This window comes from Orbicella franksi, chromosome 4, assembly GCF_964199315.1.
Source record: "Orbicella franksi chromosome 4, jaOrbFran1.1, whole genome shotgun sequence".
In the NCBI taxonomy this organism is placed as follows: Eukaryota; Metazoa; Cnidaria; class Anthozoa; order Scleractinia; family Merulinidae; genus Orbicella; species Orbicella franksi.
Window position 1 is genome coordinate 27,280,374 of NC_138148.1, and position 13,888 is coordinate 27,294,261.

Here is a 13,888-nt window from a genome sequence, read left to right on the forward strand (position 1 = left end):
TTTTTAGACCTTAAAAAACCATTTTAAAAAAAAAAAGCATGAAATAATTTGAATTATTGTTCATCTCAAATCATAGTTAAATGCTTCCTCATGCTTCGAGAACTTGTACAAAGAAAGTCTTGTGCTAACCAAAACACATTGAATTTTTCACATTGAGAAAATATTGTATGTCAATACAGTGTGTACATGTAAGCATAAACAATTTTCATTGAATGGTACATCCATAAATAAAGACTGGATTTCCAGAAAGGGGGTGGGGCGGGGGCAGGAGCGGGGGCGGGGGAGGGTCTCGCCAGCCAAAATTTAAAAGAAATTCATGAGTTGAACTGGAATTTCCAGAGGGAGCTGGAGAAGTGGGTTGGGGGGTGGGGGGGGGGGGGGTCATACCAAGAAACTTGTGGGAGGGTAAAAAAAAAATTGTGAATTTTTGTCATTTGAAACATTGGAGAGAAACTACAATTTAATCCTCTGGTCATCATCAAAAGCTCAACAGAAGGGAATTATAGTTTCAAGAGATGAAGTGAGTTGTGTCCAATTCTCAAAAATGCCATGTTTCCTCGTTTGTCTTTTCCTGCCAAGAGTAATTATTTTAATTTATTTCATTGTTTCCTTTGTGCATGTGATCTTTTAAGCTTTCTTTTTTCATCCTTTCGTGCAGTTGTTTTGTAGTATTTTTTTAGGTTAACTGTTGTGGTTGCATGGTCGTTTTGTAAATCGAATAAGCACAGGCTATTTCCACTTGTGGAGCGCTGAATGGGCCGATCAAGGACAATAAAGAGTGACAAAGAACTAGAAATTACTGACTGCTCGTATTCCTTGTGGTTTTTGAATTTATGAACATTACATTTGCTGTACATGTTCACATTTGCCTATAGAAGAGCAAGGTCTAAACATAAGCAACTTTTCGCTTCAACAACCAATACATATATAGGCAAGAGGGTGGGGGATAAGCTGGGCCTTTTCCTTAGATTTTCGAGTAAATTTGATATGATAAAATAATGTTTTAAGAGATGGCTGCAAATGTTTTGCCTAAATTTTTATAAGATGAACGACATTGTTCAAAAGCACAATCATTGCTTGGAAACCACTGACAGTAGTTTTGTTAGTGTGATAAAACATATCAGAGGTTCATGTACCTTCCATCTGACTGTGCCTTTTATAACTCCAGCTATTGCTTTCTCACACTGTGCTATGAAAACATTTAAAAGAACCTTGTTGGCGGGTTTGATCTTTAAAAATGTCAGTTTAGGAATTAAGGAGAAGAACTTTGACCACCAATCAATTTTTAGTCAGTAACTTGAGGTGCAGTGGCCTCATGGTTAGTGTGCTCCCCACTGGATTGAGCGGCGCGGGTTCGAGCCCTGGCCGGGGACATTGTGTTGTGTTCTTGGGCAAGACTCTTTACTCCGACAGTGCCTCTCTCCACCCAGGTGTATAAATGGGTACCAGCGAATTTAATGCTGGGGGTAACCCTGTGGTGGACTAGCATTCCATCCAGGGGGGAGTACATGTAGAAATACTCCTAGTCACTTCACGCTACAGAAACCGGAGATGTAAGCAGCGGCCTGGTGGCCCACTTGGCTTGTACTGTATGCAGACTTCACCTTTTTACTCTCTGTCGGAGAAAATTATTGAATGGATGCGTGTTGAGATATTGTCTTGATGTGCCGCGAAAATAACAGAACTAAAATGGAGGCATGTTTGCAGTTAGTAAGGAAAAAAATGAGCTTTGAACTGAAAAAAAGTTGATGTTGTACAAACGTAATTGTGGTACAGCTATTGTTACTGATTTTCCAAAAAGCCAGCAAGTCTTTCGGCGGGAAAAATTTTTACTTGATTAAAGACATTGTGATATTAAAAGAAACCAAAAAAGTTGGAAAAAAAACTAAGTCTTTTGGCGGGAAAATTTTTCTTGATTAAAGACATTGTGCTTTTAAAAGGAACCAAAAAAGTTGGAAAAAGAACTAAGTCTTTTGGCGGGAAAATTGTTCTTAGAAAAAAAAAGTCTGCGCTTTTGAATGGTGTCATGTTTTGAGTCAAAAATATACAAGTCCTTTGGCGGGAAAAATATTGCCTTGTGCAACGGATTTCTCCCATCAAAAGTCAAAGTATATGCTTGATTTCTGGCTAGACTCTGTTCAAAAGTGCAGATTATTTTTTTTCATTTTGGCAACCCTACATAGTTAAAATATAGTAAAAGAGATTCCGACTAGTTTCCAGGCCCCTTTTAAAAGCGCAATATTTTTTTAAATTTCTTTTGTAAAATTAAAGACAAAAGGACAATAAAACAAACATTACTTGTAAAGTGTTTAATTTTTTGTACCATCAACTTAATTTACATGTACAAGTCTTATTAAGGCAAACTTGTTTACAGCTAATGCAATTATACATTTTACTTAAACTACTTTGCAAGTCTGAAAATTATTTGCGGTAATTAGAAGGGTCATTAAGTAAAAAATAAAAGAACTACTGAGGCGAAATAGAAAAGTCTAAGTGTGAAAGGTCCAAAATTATGACAACTATCATCATAAATGAAATTGTGGCAAAATCTAATCACGAATTGTCAATCAGTAACTGAAACTAAGACTACAGACTAGCAATTTTTTTTACGAACGAATATATAGCAAGTCTGTTGAAGCTACTAGTAGCATTGAAATAACTTCAAAACTGGCTCGCTGCCGTTTTACAGTTTGGGGTACATATTTTACTCTGCTTTTGAAAATAATTTTCTGTTGACTTACTTGGTAGCCTCTTTCCAAAAACTATTTCTTAAAAGTTTTAGATGTATTGGCTACAAATTAAAGGGCGAACCCATGTTATAAATTGAAACCACTCGGAATAAACGATTGGTAGACTAGCTTTTAGCTTGAAATATTTTCTCATGAAAAAAAAAATTCCTGTGTAGTTCAGTACACGTCGAATTTTGAAGGTACAAACGGCGAAATCGGGCGAGATTCCAGACAATTCATTTTGATTTCGCGGTAGACTCCAAAATAATCCGAGTTGCATGGTCAGCAAAAAACCCTTGTTATAAATCGAAACAACACTGAAAATGCAAATTATACGCCAGCATTTGCCGATGAAAACGATTTTCTGTTTAATTAAGGACATGTCCAATTTGACCAATCAAACAGCGAAATTTGGCGACATTCAACACAATTTAAACTGAATGCGTGGTGAATAAGCGAACGAAAATTTTTAAATTAACAATTCTTCCTCTCTCTCCCCCCTGTCCGAAAAAACCGTAAAAAATGTAATTTAGTTGCACGTTCAGCCAAACAAATCAATTTTACAAATTCAAAGGACACGGAAAATACTATTGAACTTTTAGTGTTCAAAATTTGAGTGATTTGTTGAACGATTTTGAGCTTCGACTGATGATAATGAAACAGCGAAATAAGGCGAGATTGACGATAATTTCAGCCGACTTCGGTACTGACAAGCAAACGTGAATTTCTTTCTACTTCTTTCTGCCAGCAAAAGCAATCGTTTTTAGGTTTTGGTTTCAATAACATGGATCCGCGTTTATTCAAACCGTTCAGTCTCGAGTTCAAGGTATAAATTCTCTTTCCTAACACCTATACTTTTCTTTAGCCAACAGTTGTGAGAATTTCGCGATACATCAAGGCAGCCGAGATGCTTCACAATAAACTGATTCTGTGAGGAGAAATTGAACGTCGATCAGTCCTGGTTTTTAACGACATAAGTATCTCAACTATCGTCCTTCACCTAACCAGAATCTTCTTCATGTTAGCATGCATCTGGCGTCCATAAGAGTCAGAGAGTCCATCAGAATCAGCTGCAAGGAGTCACAAAAGAAAATAAGAAAAGAACAGATAAACACTTCTTTGACTAAATGTATATTGTTGACTAGAGAAATTATGTTATCATTCGGTGCATTTTTCTTCCTTTTCATTGGCTGAGAGCTCACCACGTGACCTGTAAATTACTGCTAACAAATGATGGTCCGCTCATGTGCAGTATCGTCTAGATGTGTTTTGTTGCAAATAAATTTCTGCTAATGCGAACTGAAACCACGCTCTTCTGATGAAAAATGGCAGATCGCTTCCCTGAGCTGTCAGATCAATTATTTGCGTCAGCCGAAATAACTGATTTGCTCGTCACTGACAATCACAATAAATATGTTAAATATGCACACAAAGATCTGCTCAGTAATTTGCTACCCCAGAAAGAAATCAACGGTAATTTATTGCGAGTGTACTTGTCTGTGGCAAAACAATTTGCATTTTATTAGCAATTGTGATGTGTTCACGACAGGTTATCAAATGTGCACTCTTGATATTTAGGAAATCAACAGACAATTCTGTATAAAATTGTCAACTCCCAAATCGTTTATCTTTAGGGCTTTTCGCTGCAAAAGCGACCCAAGTTTGACTTTGAGTGATTTTTTTATTATAATACTGTAAACACGAAGCCGTTGTTAAAGCTAATCAGGATTCCCGTTTTACTTTGTCACGTGACGTCATCGACGCCATATTGGCTGTCATAAAGAAACGGAGTCGACAAAACCAGGATCGGACCGGATCGGATCACGGACCGGATCGCGGATCGGATCACGGATCGGATCACGGATCGGATCACGGATCGGATCACAGAAAAAAAAAGAAGTTTTAAAGAAAAAAAACAATCAAATCGTTTATAAGATCATAATAAATAAAAAATAAAAGTAGAAAACTAAAATATGTTAAATAAAAATAAGAATCCCGAATTTGACGCAATGACATGTTAATTACAGAGAATGACAAGAGGTCATTTAAAAAGCCACATAAGCGCCTAATTTAGGCCAAATTTAAATTGTAATGAACAGGCAGATGTAGTTATATTTGAACGTTAGTTGGCTCAAAGCTTGGGTGAACCTCCCATTCTCGTTTTTGAAATTGCTGTTAGTATCAGTAGCTAATTCTCGGCTACTTTTTCGTGTCAGATGTGAGCGTTACAGTTAGCGTTACAGTTAATGAGAAAGCTTACGTACGAAAGCTTAGGGACATGACTTGCTTTAGAGGAGCTACGTCACGATTTGCGCATCTTGAAAAAACTAGCCTAGTTTTTCAAGTTCGTCATTTGCAGTCCTCGTTAATCTTTGCCATCCTTAACGATCCTCATTCCGTTTTGATTTGTTCTTGCCTCTTAAGTGCTTTCTATCCTAGAACACGATCATTTTAGGTTTTATTCCACATAAAGGCAACTCTTTACGACCCTAAAAATGACTCTAAAACTCGTGACGTAACTCCTAAAATGTTGTTTATTCTCGGGTTGCGTTATCGTTCACACTATCGATGTTATTCCTATAATTTTTTGTGAAACAGCTATATTTCCTTGAAATACAAATGGTTTGTTTCATTTTATTCCAGTACGAAATATCGCATTCCATACTCACATCTTGTAAAAGTATAGACCTGTCTCAGAAACGGACCGGAAATTGTTTGAAATCATCAGGTGTTTAATTTTTTTAGTGTCTTTAGTTTTTGTGTTTCGATTCATACGTTCGTCCTATTATTACCATGCTGACTCGTTTCATGACAGTTTACCTTTGATGCAAGCGAATATACGAAATATCATTTATCTGAACTGCGGAGAAAGATATGAAGACATAATTGATCATCGCAATCAAAACCCAACAGCCTGAAAAATATTCATCTGTAACCAGCTCCCAGTTGGCTTGATATTATAAAAGAATAAAGGAATATCACAGCTGAATTAAATAAAACGTTCTGCTCACAGTAGTCACTCTAGTGTAATTTGCTCAACAAAATTTTGAATTTTGAATCTTGAATTTTGAATTTTGAATTTTTTTTCCTTGATCCGATCCGTGATCCGATCCGTGATCCGATCCGTGATCCGATCCGTGATCCGGTCCGTGATCCGGTCCGGTCCGGTCCGATCCAGGTTTTGTCGACGCCGATAAAGAAACGATCTTCAACTCGCTGCTTTTGCTTGTGTCATCCAGCATGGTCGCCACGCCTTTGACATATCTCGGGATTGGATGCAAACCATAAATACTAAGAGTAGAATCTGTTTGAAATTGAAATTTGTTTACCTCGCCGAAATCACGTGCTAATTCGCATCACAATAGAAACCAACATGGCGGCTGTGGCGCGTGCGCCCTTCGAAGGTCGTTCAAGGTCACCCAGATCCGGAGGGGAGATAACAATCACAGTCAAACGCGTCAGCGACAATGTTTCATTATATTCGTTAATACTATGATGAGGGCCTGCGAGAAATGAGATTAAGTTCGATAGCAGTTGTCCTTTGACTTGGAGAAATGAATTGTCTCGAACAAGTCTTCTTGGGTAGTAACAACCGCCTTACAAACATTGTCCTATCAAAAGCCAGCAATAAAATCTAGATAATATTCACCCTTTTAGAGCAGAACTGATTTTTTTTTTATCCTTGCAAATACGTGCCGCTAGATATCGAGGTTTTGTTTATCGTGAACTCTTACCCCAGATAAATAAAACAGGTAATAAAAGGTTGATAAACTCAGAAGGAAAAGAAAACAAACAGCGGTTACAAACATTATGTTACAAAAGATACTTCAGAAGTGACGGTTATAACTATAACAAAAAAAAAAATTATAAATTTAAAAGTAAAACGGAGCACTGGTGACAAGCTAAAAATTAATAACAAAGCTATTACTTCCGGTAGTTGATAATTCCGGTAGAAATTTTTTAAAAGAGAAACAGCTTCTCACTGCCAACGTTTTCATTAAGTGAGGGTTTTAAGTCTCTGATCAATAGCGTTCTTTAATTTTACAATGCAAGTCAGACTTTCCAGTAGCGAGGACACGGGAAGTATCAATTTTGTCATGACTATTTTAAGCTTGTTACCAGTACCTGTTTTTTTTATTTTTTTTCTTTCTTTCTTTTTCGGTTATTTTTTTATTTGTTATGGTTATAAACGTCACTTCTGAAGATGTCTGTTGTAACATACGAAGCATCAAGTTAATGCAGTTAAGCTTTTTAGATCATGCGTTGTCTATTAGTAGTGCTTGTAACCACTGTAACTTCTGAAACGGAAATGGCCGAAGAACAAGAATGTTTATGTTGATAAACAGGCTCACCTTTTAAATTTTAATCAGAACGGCATCTGTGATCTTTATTTCATCCGCTTAAATCCTGAGGAGCCATAACAATACCAATCTACAAAGTGGATAAGGAAGCACGTTCAGTAAATACATCAGAACTACACTTAATAACTCAGTACAAAGACTTGCAGAAGTAAAAACACACGTTAATGTGCACCAGCACAAACAGCAACAAGAATGAGATGTCTGAACCAATTTTAATCTGTTGTTTTCTGCAAGCTGCAAGTTTCGATTTGTAACACTGATATGGGACCTAAATTTCAAAACTACCTGAATAATTTTCTTCTCAAGTTCATCAAGGCCATGTTATTGCTTTACAATGTTTGTATTTTTATCAATATCATTGAATCTTATGAAGGTACAATGTGTATGTGATGAGAGTAAGTCAAATCATTAAATTTAGGAATCGTCTTGACGCACATAAAATCCTCAAAACTAGCACTAGAAGAAATGTATGGTAACTCGTGAGGAGAATACAAACTTCGAGCTTAAGACTAAAAGTTCAAGTAATTACCCGAAGTAATCTTGTCAAGGATCACATCACCAGAATCCCCGACCGCTTCATTGCCACTTCCATTTGCCCTGGAAAAGGGATGAAATAGTTTAAAAAGTATAAAGGCTTTTCTTGTTGATAATAACACATACTTCGAACATGTCATTTCGTTGCGTTGAAAAAAGAAGGTTTAGGCACTGTGCAATGCAATTGCGCGAGTACCAAAATCCACTTCAGAGAATAAGAACTCAATAATTTTATCAGTCCTTTGCGAGTTTTCTATATAAAAAAAATATCACCATCGGACGGATGAATACTTCGATAGTCAGAGGTTCCAAACTGCCAAAGTTCACTAATAAGTGGCGAAAAGGTACCTACTATTCGAAAATGCCTAATTGTTTCGAATGTTTACCATCTATTTATAATCAAAAAGGTCAGCTTACCACTACAAAATACATTGATTTTGTGTACAGTTCTTACCATGGCAAGCTCACTCAAAGCACGTGCTTGCAAGGTTTGCTTGAAGTCATTTCTTGTTTCAGGTATTTGTGTGTCGAACAGCTCCAAATGAAAGGACAGTCCGGCCCAAATGAAGTTTGATTCTTGTTCCTAGAACTGGCTACAGGCGTCGAAAATTTAATTTCTGCCAGATGAATTCTTGAACGTGGAAGGTAGATGCTCGACCGAACGACTCAACGCAGCAAATGTTTTAGCACATGTATAATTTGCAATTTAAATTTGCAAACGTTTTGCAGCCACACACCAAATGGCTAATTTAAATGCAATCATTTGCCTTGGTTCGTCTTCTCGTTATAATAAGGGCGGGATGTTTAGATTTAACTTATATGCGAAGGAATATGGGTGAATATGTGTCCAAAATCAACACGTTCCTGCAATTAGTCTGACAACTTATATTCTGTTCTAAAAGCAGAGAAAAATCGGGAGATTCGATGATCTTCTTCCTAGTCGTTTCGCCGTAGATAGTTTGGCCGGAGATTGAAAGTAGATCTCAGTGATCTCTTGAGAAAATTAATCGATTTTGGCTTTTTTAGGCGAAAGTTTGCATTGGAAACCGAATTGAATCAAAGCATAATAACATTCAAACCTAAACCCTTGTTCTTTCCTTGTTGTTTCAACTTCTGCCCTATTCTAGTCGACTCATCTAGCTCGTATTGCTGCGGTACAACTTGCGCGAGATAATTAGTGACTTCTTTGCCACTTGTCAATATGTATTTGAGTAGGAAAATATCTGATTTATTTATCACGTTTGAGGGTTGAAATTCATCCGCCCTTGCCCTGAACGAGGCTGGTCCTGTTAATTTAATAAAAAGTCCTACACAAGCTTTTGTCCATCAAAAAAAAATCCTGTACAACCCAAAAGTGAGAAAAAATTTCATGCCCCAAAAAATTGCACACCTCTCCTATCAAAAAAAAAAAAAAAAAATGGTCCGTTCCTAATATTACAACACAAGAAACTCAAAACCCAACATTTAAATTTTCTTCCCACTTCCGCCGGAAATAAGCGTCAAAAAAGGCGTTTCTAATTTTAAGAACCGCGCTCCGCACACTAGGCCGCGCGGATGGCGCGGTTAACAACAAAGGCGTGCGCTCACTGGCCAATAAGGACCTTACACAAAACACGATGGCAACGGCAACGAGAACGTCACCAAACAAAAGGTTTAATGAGCAGAACAATGGCTGTGCACGTGCATTGTAATTCTTGGTACATTTCTTTGCCGTCGAATTACGTCCTCTGCAAATCAACAACGTGAAATGACCAATTTCCAAGTTTTTTGACAATGGGACCCACTACGGCTAATTTTTCGTAATTCTATTTGGAACTGAACACATTCGTAGCATATTCAGCACGGCCAAGTTTTAATACCGACAAACACACTGAATGGATGTACGTAAATGCTAAATTCCAAAGAAAACAAACACACCTTTTGATAGGCGTCGTCCTTGCCGTCGCCGTCGTATACATGTATGCGTAGGGTCCCTAATATTCACAGTCGATAACGGACACATGGATGGCCGCCACGGCACGCAGATCTCGAAAATTTCACCAAGCTGTTAAAAAAAAATCATTTTTGCGATGTTAATTCTCCTTGTTATATTTCTCAGTTAGTACGCGCGCTGTGATTGGTCAATTTAGCGGGCCGTAATCCACTGTACGGCCCGCTAAAATCTAAAGCCGTTTCTGTTGCCAAAATATTTCGTGATTTATCGCCAAGTATTCTTAACTTTTTTAGCAATTAGAAGTTTAAAACTTTCTTTTACTTCTGAAATTGTGTATTAAAACCTGCTAACAATTTAAGATCACTTAAAATTGTTGACTTTAATCTGACCTAAGAGAGTCATCTTATATTGTGGAACGATTTTGGTGATTTAAGTACCGTTCAGATGGAATGTATCGCTTATTATATACCTAACGAGTGAGACAAGTATATGATGTATATGAACATGTCCGGATTTGTAGACAGCGATTATTTGCTGACAACGGCCTTCTACCAGGACGTAAACAAGGAAGTGATCCCACTCTTCTGTTCACGAAGGTGACAATACGCGATCTGTTCGTCTGGATGCACTATTACGCAGCCATTAGGAACACGGTCTTGCCTGGCAACGCTTGTACTTGCTCGCTTGCTCGCTTGGGAAAGAGCCTTGCAAGAACTGACGGGCGACGAAGATTATGCAATGCCATTTTGGGATTGGAGGGAGAGTGGCGAAAAATACGAAATTTGCTCTGAAGACTTCCTGAAAATCAGTAAGGTGGAAAAGAAAAATGGAGATCATCGGTCTCGTTTCTGAGTTTTACTAAAGGAGCTCAGTCATGTTGTTTTGAGTTAAAGTCATTTTGCAGTGGCGGATCTCGGGAAGGGGCCCTGGGCCCCCCCGCCCCTCTTATTTTGGGTTAAAAAGGAAAAAATTACAGAAGGAAGAAAACCCGAAAGGTCAAGAAAACAAACTGCCGCCCCCCCCCCCCCCTTACCCCCGCTCCCCCACCCCGCTCATGGTCTGGATCCGCAACTGTTTTGGCCACATTCAAAATTGCGTTTAAAGTAAAGAAAACCTGAAAATAGTAGTTTACTAAGGTAGAAAAACACCAAAGAGCTAGATAACAATAAGCCATAAAGAAACAAGGATGGTTAAGGATGGAGAGTTAGGATTAACACGGATTACAAACGACGAACTTAAACAATTTAGGTTCAACTTTTTAAGATGATCAAACCGTGAGAGAACTCGTTTAAGCGCTTATGGCAAAATTTAAGGTGTTTTGGTAAACGTACGCTGTTGTTAAGGTGACTGATGTCAAGAAGATGACCAAAATGATCGGGCTTTCGATTGGTACCATTATCATATATTAATCCTCTTTAAATCATTGCCAGTCACCTCATCTGGGGGGTTATAGGAAGCTTAAAGAGAGTTTGCTTCTTCCAAACCATAGAGGTTGAGTAACCGAGCGGCGGGTTCGTATTTTCGAGTACAGTTCTCGTCCGCTGACGGGTGTGGGAACAAGCTTTACTAGAATTGAATTCTTGGTATTGATATATACAGTATTACGTTATCAATTTCAGGAATGTCCCCTGGTGACGAAGTGACACAAGACACTTCTTTAGGGCAATGGCCGGTTACAAGGTTAACAGCAGTCGACGGAGATACGTCAGGCACGTCCAGCGGCAGTGAATGGAAAACTGCACCTGGGAGTTTAGCAGCGACTCTATCAGTTAGCTTAATTGTTGGAGTGATAATAGTTGTTATAGAATCGGTGCGAAAAGTACCCTATATGACTTTGCCGTAAGGAACTTCTGGTCCCGGGGGGGAGGGGGGGGAAGTGGAGGGGGTTTTCCATATGAAAAAGTCGGGGGTGCTTATCGTCTCGCTTAGGGGTATAGATCAAGGATTCTGGTCTCACTTTGGGTAATTGACGAAACACCACTATTTTTTAGCGGTCAAGGTATCTTTTAGGGTGCACTCGAAGAAATGATAAAAAAAATTGCTCTTATTCCGCTTTTAGGCTCGATTTCCGCTGCGCTGCTCTCTCGAATCCCGTCTACTGGCACGTGCTCCATCCCTGAACAGCTGCTGGCAATCGAGCATATTCTGTTTTAAGTGGTATCTTTCAGGGGTCAAAAAAAAAAAAAGAAGCTCGAGTCACGCCCAGAAATATTCCGACGAGCATCCCTGTTCTTTTCATGTGGGAGTTCCTCCGAGCTTCAGGTGTAATAATTAATCAATCAATCAATCAATCAATCAATCAATCAATCAATCAATCAATCAATCCTCCCTCCCTCCCTCACTCAACTTACAAACGAAATGAGCATTAGTGAGTGTTATTTAACAAATAAAGAAGCCTCGACTGTGCTCTGTTCTGTTGTAAAGCACGCAGGAAGCGGTAGAGCACGAAAGAAGTGTAGGGGAAAACACGAGACGTAGTCGAGTGTTTTTCCCTACTTCTTGAGTGCTCTACCGCTTCCTAAGTGCTTTACAACAGAACAGAGCACAGTCGAGGCTTCTTTATTTGTTTTATGATAAAGAATCAGATAATTTCCCCACGCATTCGGCTGAATTTTCAAACCAAACTTTATTTTCCAAACGAGCAAAAGTGGCGTCAGCCGTGCACTGTTCTCTGATAAAGCATGCTAAAATAAGCCAATCACAATCCTTGTTAGAATTGTTCAAATAATTTGATTGGCTAACGAAGCGACAGCTGTCAATCACAAACTGGACTTCAGCTAAGCTTTCAGTTTCGAGAAGTTTGAGCGGCTTTCGAGAGAAGAATGATGCCTTCAAAGTTCGCTTTTAAGTTAATTTTTAAATACGGATCTCAAGGCAGGTAAAGGTTTATAGTCCAGAGGAATCCGGCCGTATCGTGGCCCATGAAAATGAGCACTTTTCCAGTGGAAATTACGAAACGCGGAGCTCAAAGCTTGTGGATGAAAATGCGAAATGCCGGGTTGAATTTGAAAGGAGCTACAGTTATTTACGGCTTGCAGCCGCATGCAGCAAGATTGCTCGAACTAGCGTAAAAGTTAGAAAGACTTAACGACTCCCACTGGTTCTACTTCGAGCACAGAAGAGAATATCAGAGCAAGTTTTGCACTGACCACTCGTCGGTTTACTTCGCTGAGATGACCGGAGAAGTATGGGTTATTGACCAAGTGTGAGGTCAAGATGGCTGGATATTGACCAAGTTCTTTTTTTGCGTGTTTATGGACCGAGACGGAGTCGAGGTCCAAAAACACGCGAAAAAAGAACGAGGCCAATATCCAGCCATCTTGACCGAACAAGCTTGGTCAATAAAGGATTTATTATATGGCTTTCGGGGAAATTTTTCTTGCGGGACACTGCGGGTAGTCCCGAGCGGGCAAGATAGCTCCATCTTGCCCGCTCGGGTAGCCAATCACAGCGCAGGATTTGATTCATCTTGCCCGCTCACGGAGCTAGCCATATAATAACGAGCGTTACTACACTGCATGTAAGTGTTGTTTGAGCAAATGAGCATTCTTAATTGTAAATTTACAAAAATAAAGCTTCTCATCATAAACAGAGACAGTTCAATTGTTTTCTGTCGTTGTTTTACTTCTTAGTATAATTTCTGCCTTCGTAACAAAATTAATGTCTTTATCGAAGCACTGTTTAGGTTGAGAATTTGTGTATTTCGCTACAGTTGTACATGTTTTGTCGGCGGGAATCTAGCAAAACTTGTTATTTTAGTACAGTTTTAACACTACTGTTGCTAAAAATGGTCTCTGTGAGCCATATTTACTGCAGAAAAATAGCTCGCTTTCACTGCGTTTGTCTGAGTCACAGGGAATGTTTAATTTGGGTCAAATTTGTCAAAATTCCGACGCAAAATTTGGAAGCCAACTTACCGTCATCAACCCGTGCTCTGTTCTCTGATAAAGCACGCTGTTCCAGCCAATCAGAGCGCGCGTTATATGGAAACTTTATTATAATTCTTATTGTACTAGTTAATGTTAAGCCTTTATTGTAAACAGACCAATACCTCCCTTTGGAGAGTAAGGCGCAATACTATACTACTCACTCCCTCCCTCCCTCCCTCCCTCCCTCCCTCCCTCCCTCCCTCCCTCCCTCCCTCCCTCCCTCCCTCCCTCCCTCCCTCCCTCACTCACTCACTCACTCACTCACTCACTCACTCACTCACTCACTCACTCACTCACTCACTCACTCACTCACTCACTCACTCACTCACTCACTCACTCACTCACTCCCTCGCTCAATTAATGAATCAACTCATTAGTATCACAAACATACTGCTTCGCCAG

At 39.1% G+C, this 13,888-nt stretch overlaps 1 long non-coding RNA gene across 1 annotated transcript; it reads right to left on the reverse strand.

The window, feature by feature from the left end:
- Positions 1-2,281: 2,281 nt before the first annotated feature.
- Positions 2,282-8,338, reverse strand: LOC145485267 (uncharacterized). The gene is made up of 3 exons (XR_014049175.1): positions 8,079-8,338; positions 7,620-7,687; positions 2,282-3,799 (listed from the first exon to the last, which is right to left on the reverse strand). It is a non-coding gene; the product is annotated as an uncharacterized LOC145485267 (long non-coding RNA).
- Between the last annotated feature and the right edge of the window lie 5,550 nt (positions 8,339-13,888).